Source organism: Pteropus alecto, unplaced genomic scaffold, assembly GCF_000325575.1.
Source record: "Pteropus alecto unplaced genomic scaffold, ASM32557v1 scaffold45, whole genome shotgun sequence".
Lineage (NCBI taxonomy): Eukaryota > Metazoa > Chordata > Mammalia > Chiroptera > Pteropodidae > Pteropus > Pteropus alecto.
The window spans coordinates 32,196,382-32,214,544 of NW_006442491.1; the positions used below are offsets into that span (position 1 = coordinate 32,196,382).

Sequence of the window (18,163 nt, forward strand, 5' to 3'; positions counted from 1 at the left end):
TGCCGTTACATAAATGATAAAGGGCTTCACCTCTGTATTAATCCGGGAAATGCAAATTATAACAAAAATAATGATTGTTTTCCCCATCACAGTGGGGAAAAAAATTTAAGTGACAATATCCTGGCTGGTGAATGTGAGGGAGCAGCAGGTCCTCTCACACACAGTGGGAGGGACCGTAAACTGGCAAAGCCCTCGTGTTGAGTTGAGAACACTTCCCAACAATTTAAATAGACACATATGTCTCCTCGAAGTTCCCGTTTCGTAGAAGCGCACATGGGCATGGAGGGCTGCGTGAGGATGTCCACGGAGACATGTTTAGCATAGTGAACATTTCACAGGGGGTGGGGGCAGTTAAGCTAAATATCCATGAACGGGAGCATTTACAACAGTAAGTAAACTGTGGTACGTCCATCCTAAGGGGCACCGTGCAGCAGATCAAAATTATAATAAGGCAAATCTCTAAATGCATATCGTGAGGTGAATGAAAAAGCAAGGCACGAAACCACATTTACAGTCCCTTTCCATTCGGGTAACACAAGACGAATTCAAGGCAGAGTCACGAGCGTTTGCCCATCATCCATCACCTTTTTTTCTCACTGATAGGACCCCGATTTTGAATGGAATGGCAATCTCGGCCCGCCTTATAGGCACTTAGGTATGATGGGGTGGCCTTGTGACCCAGTTCTAGTCAATGAGATGTAAATAGACCACGTGGCGCTCTGGGAAAGCCACATGTCCTTGATCTAAAGCGGGGTTGTGGCCTGGCCCCTACCCTCCCTCCCACCTGGGCTGAGCATACAACGCCAGGCAGTGACGCAGCTCTCCACGGCCATGAGTTTGAAAGTCAGACGCCGAAGCGGGAGACCCGGAAGCTGGCCATTGGTGATGCCCCTGAATTAGTCCACCTCTGGACTTCTTTTTATGCAAGAAAAATGGATCCTCCAGCCGACAAAGCTGCCGGAGTCGGTTACTTGTTACTTGTAGCCAAATCCTAGAGGTGCAATCCTAGAGGTGCAGTGAACTCACAGTAGGCGGTGTGTTGCTTGAGCCTTTTGCAACAGAACTGTATTCAAGTATTATTCGTATAGTTAGGATTTTTAAAATTAAAATAGAAATCAAATATGGCTCATCTGGCTAGAGTCTGTAGCCCCCTGATGTTCCTTTTCAAAAAGTGTTTGCTGGTGGGCTCGAGTTCTTCTGACCCATGTAAAAATGCCAGGAGAGGTGGGAGGGCTCCAAGAGGCTGCCTGCTCCATTCTCCCGATAAGAGAGAACTCCGGGGCGTCTCTGACTCCGTCCAGAAGGGAGGCTTGGGGGCAATCCAGCCGGCCCAGCCTGGGCTGCCCCGCTTCATGACTAGGCCCTGTGGCTCTCCAGCCTAGACATGCAACCCCCCAGGCAGTGGCCCGGCCACCTCTCCCACTGGTTTGTCCTCCTCTTCCCAGAAGCAGGGCGCTCGCTCCCTTTATCTCGGGCCAAAGTCCCCGGGGGAAGGGGATGGAATGTCACCTGTCATCATGGGGTTGATGAGTCACCTCCTACTGGCTGGAGGCCAGAGCAGGCCTGACATCTTCTTTTGCCCCCCAACCAAGACCTTCCCTTTCCGGTGGGGAAGAATAAGTCTATCACCCTAAAAATCATGACAGTCACAGCCGCCATCTCTTGGATGCTGACCTAGGGCCTGGCAGGTTAAGGACACAGCTTAGGACTCAGACCCCTGGGTCCAAATCCTGGTCCTAATATATCCTAACCTGGTGGCCTGGGGAAGTCAACTAACTCCTTCCAGGTCCCCATTCATGCGTTTAACAAACATTTATGGAGCAAGCACTCTGAACAGGACAGGGAGGTGCTGAGGATGCTGCCATGGACACCCCAGAAACAGTCCTGCCCTGTGGGCACTGTGGGTGGAGACATTAAAAATGAATAGTGATAATCATGTGACTAGTTTAGAATGTAAAATTCCACATGTCCATTGGTGACGATGCCACGGACAGAAGGGGCGCAAAGAATGCTGCTGAAGGGGGCTTGTTTATTTCAACGGGGTGGCCAAGGGAGCCCCTGGATACGTTCGCCTCTGAGCAAAGACCTGAAGTAGTTGAGAGCGGAGCCATGTGGTTATCTCTGGGAAGAGAGTCCCAGGCAGAGGGAACAGCAAGTGAAAAGGCCCTGGGGCTGGAGGGGAATGGTCAGGAGGCAAGGCGGGGGCGACCAGCAGGACCTGTGGACCACTGCCAGGACCTTGTTGTAACACGCGAGCCTCGGGAGGGTGTCGAGCAGAGGAGAGACGTGATCCGACTTCTTTTGGGTAGAGAGGAATGGCAGCATGGCGGGAGATGGTTTGGAGGACACTGCAGTAATCCAGGCAAGTGTTCGGTGAGTAACACCAGGGTGGGGTTTTCCAAGGTGCGGGGAGGGGAGGCAGAGGGGTTGAAGCGATAGGATCCGGATGCCTTCTGAAGGCTTATGGGTGAGAAAGAGAGGCGTCAGTGAGAGGCTGAGGCTTCTGGCCTGAGGCCCTGGAAAGTGGGAGGTGGCATTTTTCCGAAGAAAAGGCTGCAGGAGGGGCAGGGTCATTCAGGGAGGATGAGAAGTTCAGTTTTTTTACCTGGAGGTTTGAGTTACCGATTAGGCATGTCCGGTTGCAGCTGGATAGTCAGGCCTGAGTTCAGTGAGACTCCTGGCAGAGGACGTATGTTTAGAGGTTCTGAACATGGGGGTGGTATTTAGAGACACAGTGTTTTCGTATGTAAAATGAGGTTAAACAGCATTTTCTTTGCAAGGTTGCTGAGAGGCTGGGTTAAGTATTGAAAAGCCTCAGGCAGGTGGCACAATGCAGATAAATGTCAGCTCTAGTAATTACATACCCAGATCATCATCATCTTTTACAGATAAGTAAAAGGGAGCTCAGACCGAGTGACTTATCCAAGGTCACACAGCCAGCAAATGGCACAGCTGAGATTCTAAGGCTGGATTCAGAGTCTTGCTCTTGACCTTCCACCCTACTGCTTGTATTCCCAGCACCAGGCCCTTGGATCCTGAACTGACCAGACTGGGGAGAGCTCCCGGTTGGAGTAGGGGGAGATGACCATGAGTGAAAATGCCTCCAGGGCAAAGCAGGACCTGAGCCTGCCCCACTGGGGAACCAGTGAAATAGAAGGAAGGCTAATGAGGCGGTATAGCCTTGTGGTCAAGAGACGCACTTAGTGCTAGACCACCCAAGTCCAAATTCAGCTCTGCCCTCCGTTAGCTATGGGACTCTGAATATATGAATCAGCCTCCTTGTGCTTCAGTTTCCCCAACTGTGAAATGGGATAACAGAAGTTGTTGGGAGGACTGCATGGGTAGGTGCCTAATAAATGCGGGCCGCTGCTACACTGTTGCTCCAGCTCGCTTTTCACTAAACATGCACTCTCAAGAGGCCACCTGCGGTTGCTCTTCCTGTCCTGCCTGGGCCTCTGTGAGCTCTGTGTCTTTGAGTCTCTTCCGCCCGCCCCCCGCCCTCCCCGCCACTGAGCCTACACTTTCTCCTGCCCCACAGTGGGGACAGTGATTAACAGACAAGTGCCTGCAAGGGACACTGGATTGCAACTGCTATTGGCCCAAAGTAGGTGCTCAATGTGCACGGAGGTTCACACCAGCTAGAAACTTAGACCCCACCTCAGGCAGGCTGGATAAACAAGCCGTGGAGCATTCTTACAGTGGACCACAACTCAGCTATGAAAGGAACCAACTACTGATACTCGCAATAGCAAAGTAGATCCTGCAGGTGTTAATGCCGAGTGAAAGAAGCCAGGTGCCAAAGAGCACGTGCTGTGTGATTCCCTCCATTTGAAACTCTAGTCAGAACAAAACTCAGCTCTGATGTCAGCGCGGCTTGCAGATCAGCGGTGACCTGAGGCTGCGCTCGTGGAAGGTTCTTTGAAAAGGAGCAGAGGGACCTTGGTCGTAGAAATGTTTGTATCTTATTTTAGGTGATCGATCTTGAGTGCGTCTGTCAGAACTCATCAGACCGAACCTGGAAGCTTTGTGTATTTTACCGTATGTTCACGATTTCCCACTTGTCTTAAAAAGTTTGTTGTTTTTGCTGACAAACATTATTATTTCTCTGACCGTTCTATGGCTCCCAAGACACCTCACTGGCCCCCTTTTCCCGACTTCAAAGCCTGCGGCACATGAGGGAGATGACCAGGCCTTGTAGAAAGAAACCTTAACTCAAGTACAAACCTGGCTCTGCCTCTTCCTTGCTGTCCCCTCACCCCAGAAGGGTCATTTAAACCTGTTTCCTCATCTGTTAAATGAGGCTAACACTGGTGCCAGCCCCGCTGGTGAGATGATTGCCCGGATTCAGAGAGAGCAGAGGTGCAGAAACCATGAATATCGGTCGCTCACAACAACAAACAAACAACAGACAAACAAATGAGCTGGAGAGGGTGGGAGTGATTGATGGTAGGGGTCTGGGATCAGATCTCTGGGATCAAATCCTGCCCCTCGGCCCGTCCCCTAACCTCTCTGTGCGTCAGTTTCTTTATTTGTGAAACTGGGATGATGATGGCACCCACCCGGGGGGCTGTTTTGAGGATTTAATGAGATAACCATGGCGAGTTAGAGCAGTGCCTGGCACACGATAGGTGCTCAGTGAACATCAGTCATTGTCATTGTCATTCTCAGGGATGGAAAGGAAGGTGCTCGCCACCTGGGGGCCTCATGCAGGGAACTCAAGTGCCTGAACTGCAGCCCCAGCCCGGGTTAGAGTGCCCCTGCAGGTTTGGGGTCAGGTAGCCGAGCCACAGTGGACCTGAGTCACGGAGCCACCAGGCATGTCCCGGGCCCCTTGTTTTCCCCCACAGCTGGGACAGATTGCTTCCTTCCTCTGTTCTGTGTGCCAGGCAGGCCAGAAACCACCTGATGTCAGCAGAGCCAGCCTGGCCTCTGATGGGGAGGAAGTGGGCGGGTGCCCGAGGCATCGATGAGCCAGGCAGATGTGCCCCGAGGCGGCACAGTCAGGCTGATGTGGGCATCACGCGCCCACTGCTTACGGAGCCGGCCCTCCCTGCTTGGCCACGTCACACGGCTTTGAGGCCGCCCAGGCTCAGAGTGGGGATCCAGGGTGGACCGGGCTCAGGGCACGCGGTCTTGTCTCCACTCTTCAAAACACAGCCGAGGACCGGCTTTCTGGGGCCCGGCCTCTGGGAAGGATGGGTGACGCGCGTGTGGGAGGGTCCGCTGTGTGCATGTGGACGGGGGTAACTGCGTGCCTGAGAGTGTGTGTGCGAGTGAAAGCAGGGCTTTAAGAAGGCGAGTGAGCCCCATACCTGAGTGCACGTTTGTGTGACTGCATGTGCGTGGGCGTGAGTGAGTAGGCTTCTGTGTGCTGTGTGTGTCAGGGTGCCCGGGTGGGGGGCAGTATCTATTGCTGAGTGTACAAACTGGTTTGAGCACGTGAACGTGTATCTGGGTGGGTGTGATAAAATGAGTGTCTATGTTTAATTGCATGAGTGTGTGAGTGTGTCCCTGGGTCTAGATGTCAAGGTCAGGGGTGTCTGAGTGTGTGTGTGTGTGTGAGATGTGTATCCCTGACTGTGTGAGTGTGTGTGTGTGCATGTGTGTGTGCACACTATTGTGAAAAGTTCTGCAGGGAACTCCTGTTGCACACAGAGCTTTACTCCCTTGCATGACAATGTTCATGGGTGGGTGGGGTCAGCAGGTCGTAGCATTTAGACTCTTAAGTGGCCAAGGAGCTTCCAGGGAGGGTCTTCAAACTGAGCACTGATCAATCAGAACGGCTGCCAGCTGCAAACACCTGGGCCAGCCCAACCCGCCCTGGTTACCCAACCTCCGATTCCACCAACAGGATCCAAGAAGGGTTTGACCCGAGGGCATTTTGAGGCAGCCCCCAAACAAACCAGCGAGTGGTCAGTCTTTTTATCTGTGAATAATAATAGCAACATTCATTCATTCATTCATTCATTCATTTATTAATATTTCCCGAGCACCTACAGTATACCAGGCACAGTTCTCCATACTGGAGATTCAGCAGTAAACAAGATGGACAAACATCCCTTAGCTGGTGGTATTAACAAACTAGGGGGACCAAGCACACAATGAAATAAATGAACGGCAGATGGAGAGGGTTAATCGGTATAAGGGCTACAGGTAAAAATAAAGCAGGAGAGGTAGATACAGAGCACGAGATGAGTTTGTTGTTTTAAAAAGGCTGGCCGGCTAAGACTTCGATGGGAAGGTAACATGTGAGTGAAGACCCGACCTGGAGGAGGCGAGGGGCGAGCCATGGGGACATCTAGGGGAAGAGCCTTCTCGGCAGAAGGCACAGCAATTGCGAAGGTCGCGGGCCGAGGGCATGCCTGGCTTGTTCAAGGAAGAGAAAAGGTGCCAGTGCAGATTTAATGTTTTCTATGTGTGTGTTTTTAACTGACGCTAAAAGCAAAGAGTGCTCATGGAAATCAAACGATGGAGAATGAGTAAAGGAGGAACCGAAAATCCACAGTGACTGGAATGCGGGGAGGGCAGATGGATTGAGGATCGAGGGTGTCTGTTGTACAGTTCACCCGATAATCAAAGCAATTTTCCATTTTGACAAGGCAGCATCAAAATAGTCCAGCTGCGAAAAGATCTCCCAGCCACAGCAAAACGCCAGCTGTATGTCCCTCACCACAGCCCTGAGCCCCGCCGGGCACATAGTAGGTGCTTGCCGAAGGGAGTCTCTGCCATACACAGTCCTCAGTTCCCTGAGGCCTGAAGGGGAGAGAAAAAACGGGTGTAACCTCCTCCCCAATATAGAGATTTAGCCCCCAATCCCTGTGGCCGCCTGCCTGCCTGGCCCCCAGTGGCCCCAGAATGACAGCATCACCTCTCCCTCCTCCTGTTTTTATGAGCTGTGAAGGAGGCTTGTCCCACGTTGCACAATTGCCCCTTAATTGCTATTTCCTCTCAGTTATGAATTGTGTCATGGATACGGCCGCTCACGTTATTAAACTTCCACTGAGGCCTTATCACCTGGACTCCAGCCAGCAACCCGGTCTGACCTACTTTCCCACCGGATTTCAAAACCGCCTCCCTCGTCCTCTTGTTGGACTTTTCCTAAGGAAAGTCCACTGTGCCCAAAACCTTGCCGCTAAAAATAAAAGCTAGAACGAGGGTGTGGGCGCAGCTGGCCCCACGAAGGCCTGAGGCTGAGAGCAGCCCCGGTGACTGCGGCCGAGCTCCTTCCCGCCCCCCTCCCCTCCACCCCCGAAGTTTCCTCCGCAGCCTGTCCTTGGTACACAAGGTTCCCATGTCAGGACAGGCTATGACACAAGCCACAAGTCAAGGGTCCCCAGCTGATTGGATCTAAGCCTTTTGTTTCTCAATCATGGGTAAGAGGATTGACTTGGGAGTCAGGCAAACCTGGGTTCAAATCCTGGCTTTGCCACTGACCAGCTCATTCATTCATTCATTCATTCATCCATCCCAAGGATATTTATTGACCATCTCCTCAATGCCGGCACTGTGCTGGGGGCTGGGGAAATATCTGAGAATGAGGCAGATACAACCCCTGCCCTCATAAAACTAATAAGCTGATGGGCAGAGATGGGCACAAAACAAATAATTTTCTAATAAGCACAATGAAAATAAATGAAAGTAAGACAATGTGGGGGGCTAGATGGTGATGGGGATACCAATGGCCGAGATGGTCAGGGAGGTCTCTCTGAGGAGAGAGTCGACTAAGCTGAAACCCCAATGATATGGGAAGAACTAAGTCTGGGGAGTAGAACAGGATAAGGGGGTGGCAAGCGAGTGGCCCAGGACACGAAATGTGAGTAGGCACTTGGTCACAGCATAGGCCATTAATAGTTAAGTTTTGGGGGAGTCCAAGTTATACTCAGGTTTTCAACTGCATGCGGGGTCAGTGCCCCAAACCCCCACATTGTTCAAGGGTCAACTGTATTTTGAAGGTTGAGACAATGGTGCTTGAGGGTAAAATGGGGTTTGCAGGGGACGGGAGGGGCGGGGGGGAACCAGGACCGACTCCTGAGCTGGATGAACAGTGGTCCCTTGACCGACCTAGAGGAGGCTGTCAAGTCCTCATGTCCCCGAGTCATTTTTTCTCTGGTAGTTGGTGAGAATGACAGCAGCCTCCCAGGCACCGTGTTATACTCAGCTCAGAGCCCGGCACATGGCAAATACTCTCTTCCAATGGCGCAGCCAGTCTTAGTGACGCACTTGGAGTCACTCGGCAAGTTAATGGCACAGCCGGAACTGGAACCCAGACCCTGCACTCCAGGACGTGTCACAGCAGGCAGGCCTGGGCCATGGCACGTGACTCTCTAGAAATGCAACCGCCCAGCCAAACAGGCCTCGGCAACAGAGGCTGATTTTTCTTTCTGAATTGTGCTTATGCGTGGGGCTGTTTATCTGACTTGGCTGAAGTTTGAGGCCTGGGCCTGTAAACATATCGTTTTAATTATTACACAAATGGGACATGTTCATGGAATCAAAATTTGAAAATGCAAAAGTAGGCAAAAAAATAATAATAATAATACAAGGCCAAAAAGCAGAAAGAGAAGGGGCGAGAGAGACAAACCAGGCAGCTAAATTAGCACACGTGCACCAGGATGCGCATATAAGGACTAAGCACCTTTATCACAGGGTTCTTTGACAACAAAAACTGGAAGCAACCTGAATATTCAGTAATAGAGGCCTTTTTCGCCAAATAAATAAATAGTATTCTAGTATCACGCAGCCACCGAAGTGAATGAAGCAGATCTCTGAGTAAAAACATGGAAAAACTGTCAAGATGTCATGTTAACTGAGAAAAATGAAGCACAAAACAGTGATTATAGAATCTACAGTGTGTGTGTGGTGTGTGTCTGTGTGGTGTGTGTGTGTGTGTGTGTGTGTGTGTGTGTTTGAAGGAAAACAAAGGCAATTTATGTACATATTTACTCGGAGACACACAGAGCATCTCTGGGGAGACAAAAGGGCCTGGTGGCAGTGGCCGTTCGATTGTGGGGCGCAGGGATGGGGCTGGGAATGGCGAGTCGGATGGCACCGTTGGTAAGCTTTCGTTTTGTTTTGGTTTTGCCCGTCTTCTGCAAAACATTTTAGCAGTGTTCGAAAGATCAGAGACTCCCCTCTTGGTCTCAGAAATTTTTCCAAAAGCCTTGGGAGAATCTAAGCTGGTGTTTCCTAAAAGCCCGCCCCAAGCCCGGACGGCAGTGAGGTGCCTGTGGGCTGCAGGGCTTGGGGAGGAGGCCGCAGCCCTCCCGACCCTCCTCCCCCAGCAGTTTCTCTTTTATCTTTTTTAAAAATAGATTGGACAACAAGTAAAGTTTCAGCTGGAAAAGGGTTTTGCCTACTTTGAAAAATAAAATGTTTGAAAAGCTTTGATCTTGAATAATCTCATTCTACTGATGAGAAGACAGGGGCTCAGAAAGGAGAAAAAAAAAAGATGGTCCCAGACTCAGGCAGGCCAGGCTCAGGCCGAGAGCCTTAGGTGGTAAATTTGCCTCCTTGCACCTTAGCTTCCTCCTTCGAAAACAAACAAACAAACAAACAACCCGATTGGTCAGGACTCTTCAGAGGAATCTAAAGTAGTAGCAGACCCCAAGTTCTTCATCCTTTGTGTTCTGGCAGAAATACGCTCAGGAAGTCAGACTGCTTCTCTTTCACCGTCTGATTTTCCAAGAAGAGCAAGAATGACCCCCCGTCCCCATTTCACTGGAGTCCGAGATCAGGCATAGCTCACTTTATCAGAGTCAACGCACTGCAAAACTCAGGTATTCATTAGGATGCGTTCAACTGCAAGCACAGGAAACCCAATGCAAAATGGCTTATTCATTAAGGAAATGCATCTTCTCATACATTCAGAAGTGCAGAGACGGTGTGGTGGGTCCATCAGGCATATATTCAGCTTCAAGTAACACAAAATCTGGCCATTGGCAGGTTTATATTGTCTCTTGCTACTAGAATCCAGGCATCTAGAGCCAATAGGATGATGACTCGGTGGTGCCACAAGAAGCCCAGATTCTTTCCCACTTTTTGCTCAGCTATCGTGAACATGTGGCCTTTGTTCTCATGGTTGATCATGGTTGCAAGATGGCCACTTCACCTCCAGGTCCTATCCACATTACAGGCAGGAAAAAGAGGGAAGAGGTAAGCCGCATGCCCACCATATTTGTCTGTTTTCAAAAACACTTTCCCCCAGAGCCCCACTCGGCAAATTTGGCTTAATTCTCATTGATTATACCTGGATGACACGGCCACTCCTAGCCGTGAGGGAATCTAGGAGAGTGAGTGCTTTTAGCTGGCCCATTGCCATCCTGAATAAAATCAAATCAGGGTTCTGTAAACAAGCAAAACAGGAGTCTGGGCATTGGGCGGGCACCGAGCAGTGTCTCTTCCACCAGTAGCGCAAGGGTCGTTAATACAAAGACTCAGAGACATTATCAAGGATGTTTCTCTTTCTCTTTCAACTCTACCATCCCCAGTGTGTGGGCTTCTGTCCTGAGACTTCACTCATCTCCCCAGGCGGGGGAGGGAGGCCCCTTCCTTGAGCATGTAGACTGATGCCCCCCTCAAATAAAAGAGGGTTCTTTAAGCCAGGGGGAAAAGTTGACAGTGGCTGTGGTCGGGCCATTGACTGTCTGACACAACTCTATTCACCAGAATTTGTTTTTATGCCATCTTCTTCTTTCTTTAGCTCACCCCAATCTCATTTCCACTCTCACTACATGTATTAGTCAGCTGTGGCTACAGTAATAGTGCATAACAAAATACCCCTAACCTTTTATTGTTTTGTTTATTGTCATTGGACCTAAGTTCCTGGAGATTTTTATGTTTCTCTGGTACCTGGACACACTCAGGTAGTAGCAAAGAGCTATGGAGAAAAATAAAGCATGGTAAAGGGAGAGTTGTTTGTTTTGGTGGGGGACGGGGACGGCCTCTCTGATAAGAAGGCGTTGCATTGAAGGAAGTAAAGAAGCAGCAAGTACGAAGGCCCTGAGGCAAAAGGGGCTTGGCGGAGGCCAGTGCAATGAGTGGAAGAGACGAAGAAGGTGAGGGCGAAGGAAGAGAGGGAGACTGGGCAGGCACAGGCCTGGTTGGCCACAGTAAGCACTTGATTTTGACCCTGAGTGAAGTGGGAGCCATGGGAGGGTTTGGGCGGAGGAAGGACATGACCTGACTTAGGTCTTCGCAGGATCCCTCCGACTGCATTTGGATAATAGTCTGCATAGGGGTGAGGGTGGGTGCGGGAAGCAGCATTTTGCAGGCCTCGTGACACTTAGGTCAGAGAGGGGATTCAGGTATTTGAGTGACATTCTCAAAAGGCGCAGAAAAACCAAACGGGATTTTCAGGTTAACTCAGAAACTACCAGAAGATGGATGGGAGCAGCATGCTGCATCCCCAGGTCTCTTCTGCAGCATCCTCAGGAGATGCTAGCGTTGTGGTGCTGGGGTTGGGGCTGGGTTTCCCCTGTGCCTGTCACCTGGCTGTTCTGGGCAGCACTGGGGAAGGTGTGAATGTGGCCCAGGCGACAATGACCAAGCTCTCACCAAAGAGGCTGACAACTGTGAACCCAAGAGCAAACCCCAAGTCGTCTAATTCTACAAAAAAGAAGCCCCGGCGTATCCCCCTGCACCAAGTTCCCTTATCTCACTGAGCAATCCTTCAAAGAATAACACAGCGTATTTGTGTGTCTGTGGTTTGGGTTCCTACAGCCTGTGACATCAGATAAGTGCAATGTTCACAAAAATCAGCATCACAGAGAAGGAAAAAAACAACCCAAAAGAAGTCCCTGGTTTCAGCCTCGACTTCCTCTCTGGGGAGGAAGGCACTCTATCTGCTTGAGGTTTCACAGTGCAGGGGCGGGGGGCCGGGGACTGACGTGCCGCCCTCTCCTGTGCTGGCTCACTCTCAGCCTCAAAATCTCCCCTGCAAAACGGAGACAATAATAGCCACCTTTCGGGGCTGCCATTGAAAAAGCGATTCGATAAAAATACCCATAATGGCTCATCTTCGGATCAATCATCCCCCATAGGCCATCTTCTTGGGTTAATCTTCACTCTCTGCTGCAGCTCCAAGGATCATCTCTGGTTTACAGATGGGGAAACTGAGGCTTCGAGTAGGAAAAGAAGGTGGTTACAAAACATTACACGGCCGCTTTTGTTTTTCAGAAAATGCACACGTGTCAAATAGAAACTAAATAAATAAACATAATATATAAATAAACATAATATACAAATATTATTGGGCAAGAATGTTTGGCATGCTTTGCAGCCAGATGCTGCGGTGATATTCCTGGGTGTCACAACTGCCATTGAGGCAGCGATCCCATGGCTGTCTCTTTTTTATCATTCAGGTCTTACCAAAATGTCACCTCTGCCAAAAGGCTGTCTCCCAGCCCCTGTCTACTGTGGTCCTCCAGCCCGTTTATCCCTTCACCTTATCTCATCTCTTCGTGCCCTGCTCCTCATCACAATGTACCTCCGTTTCTCATCGGTTCCTGGGTTTCTCGCCCATGTTCCCCACTAGAGCATAAGATCCTGAAGCAGGAACCCATCCCGTGTGCCCTGTCCACAGCAACCTGAGCAGCGCCTGGCCCTAGTGGGACTCGATAGCTATTCCTTGACCAACTGACTGTTTTCTTATGACTTAGCTGGAGCTTCTATAGGAAGGCAGTGCCTCCACGGGCTTACCTGGCTGCCAGCTGGAGGAAGAGGGTGTCCTGCCTGCCACAGAGTGGGTCAAGTGGTGAACATCCCCGAGTTCCTCAGCCTAGTGGCCCTGGAGATCTTCTTGCATGGGACAGGGTCATCTTTGGTTTATTTTGTATTTATTCATTTTTATTTAAGTATAGTTAGTATATAATCTTATGTTGGTTATATTAGTTTCAGGTGTACAATACAGTGCTTTGACATTTTTATACCTTACCATGGGATCACCCCACGAACTCTAGTCATCATCTGTCTCCCCTTCTCTCTTTCACCTACCCCACCAGCTCCTCTCTTCTGGTAAGCGTTCCTTTGGTCTCCGTTTCTATGAGCCTGTTTTTGTTTTGTTTTGTTTGTTTTGGTTTGTTTTGGTTTTAGATTCCACATATAAATGACACCAGATGGTGTTTGTCTTTCTCTGCCTATTTCACTTAGCATAATACCCTCTAGATCTACCCATGTTGCAAATGGCAAGATTTTATTCTTTTTTACTGCTGCATAATATTCTATTATATGTGTATGTGTATATATATATACACATACAAAGGTATATCAATATCTATATATATATGTGTGTGTATGTATATATATATATATATATATATGCCACATCTTCTTTATCCATTCATCTATCAATGGATACTTAGGTTGCTTCCACATCCTGGCTATTGTATAGAATAATGCAATGAACATATGGGTACTTATATCTTTTCAAATTAGTGTTTTCGTTTTCTCTGGATACGTATCCAGAAGTGGAATTGCTGGGTTGTACGGTATATCTATTTTTAGCTTTGTGCGGAATCTCCGTACTGTTTTCCATAGGGGCTGCACCAGTTTGCAGTCCCACCAACAGTGGGACTCCTTTCCCCCACATCCTCGCCAGTACATGTTATTTGTTGACTTTTTGATAACAGCCATTCTGCCTGGTGTGAGGTGCTATCTCACTGTGGTTCTGATTTGCATTTCCCTGATGGTTAGTGACGCTGAGCATCTCTTCACATGTCTGTTGTCCTCGGTACGTCGTCTTTGGAGAAATGTCTTTTCACGTCCTCTGCCCATTTTTTCAATCAGATTGTTTATTTATTTATTGTTCGTTATTGAATTGTGTGAGCGTCTTACATATTCTGGACATCGACCCCTTATTGGATGTGTCATTTGCAAATGTCTCTCCCGTTCAGTGTGTCGCCTCTTCGTTTCGCTGATGGTTTCCTTCGCTACGCGGAAGCTTTTGAGTTTGTTGTAGTCCCACGTGTTTATTTTTGCTTTTCTTTCCCTTGCTCTAGGGGATTATCCAAAAAGATATTCCTTAGACTGATGTCAAACGGTGTACTTCCTATGTTTTCTTCGAGGAGTTTTATGATTTCAGGCCTTACATTTAAGTCTTTAACCCATATCTTCAAATGATAGTGTATTCGGTCTCCCCCATGGGGTGAGGCTACCCTGAATCTCAGGGGGCACCGGGGAGCCCCAGGGCCAAAGGCAGCCCATGGGAGGTGTTACTTGGCCCATGCAGTTCCAACGGCTTGGAGTTTCACCGAGAGACGTCGAAAGAAAACGAAAATATTTTCCCAAAGGGCAGGAAATAAGATGAGAATAAAAAACCAGGAAGACTTCACATCCTCAAAATGACAGCTCTGCCAACACATTTTTTTAATTGGATAAAATAATCTTGGAGTTTACAGAGAAAAGTATAAAATAGAAGAACAATGAGAAGGACTATGACAAAGGTGGTTTTTCAGCTCACCGGAAAAGTGGAATATTTAACCCAGAAGAGCAGCATAGCACACTATCAATTTATTTCATTTATCACTAAAATAAAAATAGACCCCTATCTCCCACCATATGAAAAAATGCCGAGCTTTTATATAAAACATCTGGAATTTTGGCTTGTCTGAAAACTGGCAACGCTGGGACTTCATTTCCAGAGGCGGCCCTGGGCTGGTGCTGAGTTAAAACTCGGGGTGGGGGGCGGATTTCCAATTCACACAGTTCCCACCAGGCCCTACTGCATCCCACCTGGCTGCCTTCAGTCATCTGTGCATCTCGCCTGGGCACTGAAGTTCTTGGAGTTTGGAGCCCCGGAATTCAGGGAACACTCGGAGCTGGATTTCTGCCCTTGGCTACCTTTGCACTCATTTTATTTTCCTTGATGGAAATACACATCTGGAGGAGGGATGTGGCTTGAGAAGTGGGCAAGAGCATGGACCTGGGCATCAGAGAGCCTAGGGTGACCTCCCCGCTCGGCGCCTTGGTGTCCTCCTCTGCCAATGGGGATAATAAGAGCTGCCACTCATCACTTGCCGGAATCTGTGCCCCTGCTCCCGTGCGATGCTCGGCCCAGGGCTCAGTGCATGCAGTTACGCCAGGGGAATGGTGGAAATGGAGCGGGGAACGACAAAAACCCGCCGTCTCACGTGTAGGGTTTTCAGTTGTCAGGCTTATAAGGGAGAGAAGGGGAGGAGGAAGGAAGGAGGGAGGTGGCAGGCAGAGCAGAGGCTTTGTTTTGACCTCCTTTGGCCAAAAAAGAGGGAAAAAAGTAAACAAACGGCCCTGGCCTCCTTTGATTCCACTGCCTGGCAGAACTCTGAGCTGATAAGAACCAGCCAAATTCGAGTTGGGCAACTCCAGCCTCCGGACCAGCCTTTCCCTGGGCATGTGGAATCTGGGACCCCCAAAGCCTGCACCCTGCCTGTAATGTCCACCCTTAATCCCCTTCTTGCCTTTTCCTAGGAGACTCGATGGGGAGAAAGAAGGGACGATGTCCCCACCTGGAACCCCACCCAAGAGATAAGAAATGGAGCTTAGAAGGGGCCTCCGACACATTAGCAACTCAGCCCCCGATCCAAGGAAGGAGCCCCCGAACTGGGGACTGATGGGAAAATGAAACTCTCAGGCATTTGCCCTGTCAATGAACTGGGCGGAAGGAGATGAAATTCTTAGTGAAGAACAGAAACACCTCCTCACTCAGCAGCTGGCGGAGAGAAGCCACATGGCACAGGGGTTCACGGCGCGGCTTTGAATCCATCTGTTTATGGTGCTGTGACTTTGGGCAAGTGACTTCACCTTGTTCAAACTCAGTTTCTGCGTCTGTCCTGGCACGTGCCTCATGGGATTGTTAAGGGTTAAATGAGCTAGTGCCCATCAAGTGCCTGGCACATAGTAGGTCCAATAATTGGACACTGTTATTGTAAAATGGCTTAGGGAGTCCCAGGACAGACTCAGGCAGAGAGACCAGAAAAGGCCCGGCCTCAAGTCCAGGAAGATGAAAGGGGACAGTTGTTTGAAGTCTCTAAAGGCACCAAGGGCCATGCTTTCAACAAGGTCAGGAACCGGGGCCTGTTTGAAGTTGGAAAAAGGTAAATTCCGGACAAAATTCAGCATAAATAGAGACATTTCCTCCATGTCACCCTGAGCAGGCCCCGGCTGACGGCTCCGAGAGCTTCTCCGGGACTGATAAACGGCTAAAGGATAAGGTGGAGGGGCTGAGACAATGACCTCTGGGCTTCCTTTCCAGCTCTGCCCTCCTTTTCCTCCATGTTACCCTGAGCAGGCCCCAGCTGATGGCTCCGAGAGCTTCTCCGGGACTGATAAACGGATAAGGTGGAGGGGCTGAGAAAATGACCTCTGGGCTTCCTTTCCAGCTCTGCCCTCCCTAACTGTGTGACCTCTGTGAACACAACGGGGAGCAAGGCCTGAGACGTGGTGATCATGGCATCCCTTCCACTCATCACCTGTTCCAGGCGGGACCCTGGCTGCAAAGCTCCGCAGGTCCCGGCTCCTGGCACACGGCTGTCCCCATGCGTGTGTTTGCTCCACAAACAATTTCCAGCAATGCGCCCTCTGTGCTGCTCACCAGGTTCCAGAGAAAATGCAGATCCCTTCCCTGTCCCCAAGATCCTGAGGACAGACAAGTGCACAACTGTCACAGCCCAAAAGAGACGGCAGGAGGTGGGAGTGGTGGGAGGTCAGGGGAGGCTCCCTGAGAAGGGGCCTGCGAGAAGGGACCCGAGGAAGTGTTGATGTTGGCACCACAAGACTGGGCAGATGCTCCAACAGCCCAGAAAGGCCCCAGGCAGGAGCGGCCTGTGTGCCGGCAGAACTGGACATGGTCACCTATGTCAGAGTGCTGGGGGAGGGGCTCGACCACTCACTCTCCGTTTGACCTTGGGCAGCGTAAACCACCTCCCAGGACCTCAGTGTCGGCATCTGTAAAATGGGAGTAATGGTCATAGTACCCATCTAGGGTCATCCTGAGGATTCAGTGCGTTAACGTACGCAAAGACCGGCTCCAGGCACAGGGAAGGGCGGCCTGAGGGTGAATCAGTGCTGTTGCTACGATCATTACAAATACGCAGCGTCGAGTTGCCCGGCCTACTCACTTCTTCCCCTCGCAATCGGCTCCTTTGATATAGAAGCCTCGGAGCCCCCACAGCCATGTTCAGGGGGACAACCCAGGAGGTAGCAGGTGAGGAGCCGCTGCCTCCCAGGATGTCGCACTACGAGGCAGGTGCTTCCCGCCTTCTGGATGGGGATCTCCAGCTCTGCGTTCGCTGTCCCCATGTTTCCCGGCGACAGGCGGTTTCAGCAGGTCCCTCCTGTCCTCCATGTATGACATTTGTCCTTCTTTCCCTTGACTCACTTTAACTTCCTCCTTCATTTGTGAATCACATTTGATCCTCGAGTTTCTCTTTTTCAAATGCCCATGAGAACTTCCGAGCATTTTTATGTACTTGCCATGTGCCTGGAATTTCCATCCATCCGTCCGTCCGTCCGTCCGTCCGTCCAATCCATCCATCCATCCATCCATCCATCCATCCATCCATCCATCCATCCATTTATTCAACAGTCATCGATCACTTCCCATATGCCTTCCTGTTCATCAGTAAACCACAAGAGTCCTTGCCCTGCTGGGGCGAGGGAGGGAGCGGATAATAAATAAATGTGCAAAGTCTACCAACTGCTCTTTGTATGCATAAACTCACTGAATCAACAACCCTATTAAATATTTATCCCCATTTTCCAGGTGAGAAAACCAAGGCTCAGAGAAGGGGAGTGACTTGCCCCGAGTCATACAGCTAGGAAATGGCCCAGCCAGAATTTGAACCCGCACCCATCCGACTCCAGTGCCCAAGCTCTAAACTTCTCCAGGAGGCTCTCCATCCACCAAGATAAAAGGCGTTGGCTCAGTTCCACCTACAGTCATCTTCTGTGCCAGTAGCGTATTGGGGAAGCTCCACGCTGTCCCAGGTCGGGGGTGTTGGTGACTGGGACCCAGCTCATTCCCTGAGTCGTCCAGCAGGATGAGCTCTGCCCTTCTTCCTAGCAGCCCTCAATGGAGAAGGCCAAATACACTGTCTGGCCAGAGTCAGTGGGAACAGGATGTCCTGGTCCTGTTGCCCTGGCTGGACCCATTGAGCTATTTCGGGGCACATTTATTGATGGGACATGAGTG

At 50.1% G+C, this 18,163-nt stretch overlaps 1 long non-coding RNA gene across 1 annotated transcript in view; it reads left to right on the forward strand.

Moving 5' to 3' along the window:
* The window catches only part of LOC107196366, an 87,345-nt gene extending 71,221 nt beyond the window's left edge, over positions 1-16,124 (forward strand). The window contains exon 4 of the long non-coding RNA XR_001517767.2: positions 15,442-16,124. This is a non-coding gene — a long non-coding RNA (uncharacterized LOC107196366). The remainder of the gene's footprint in view (positions 1-15,441) is intronic.
* Positions 16,125-18,163: the final 2,039 nt, after the last annotated feature.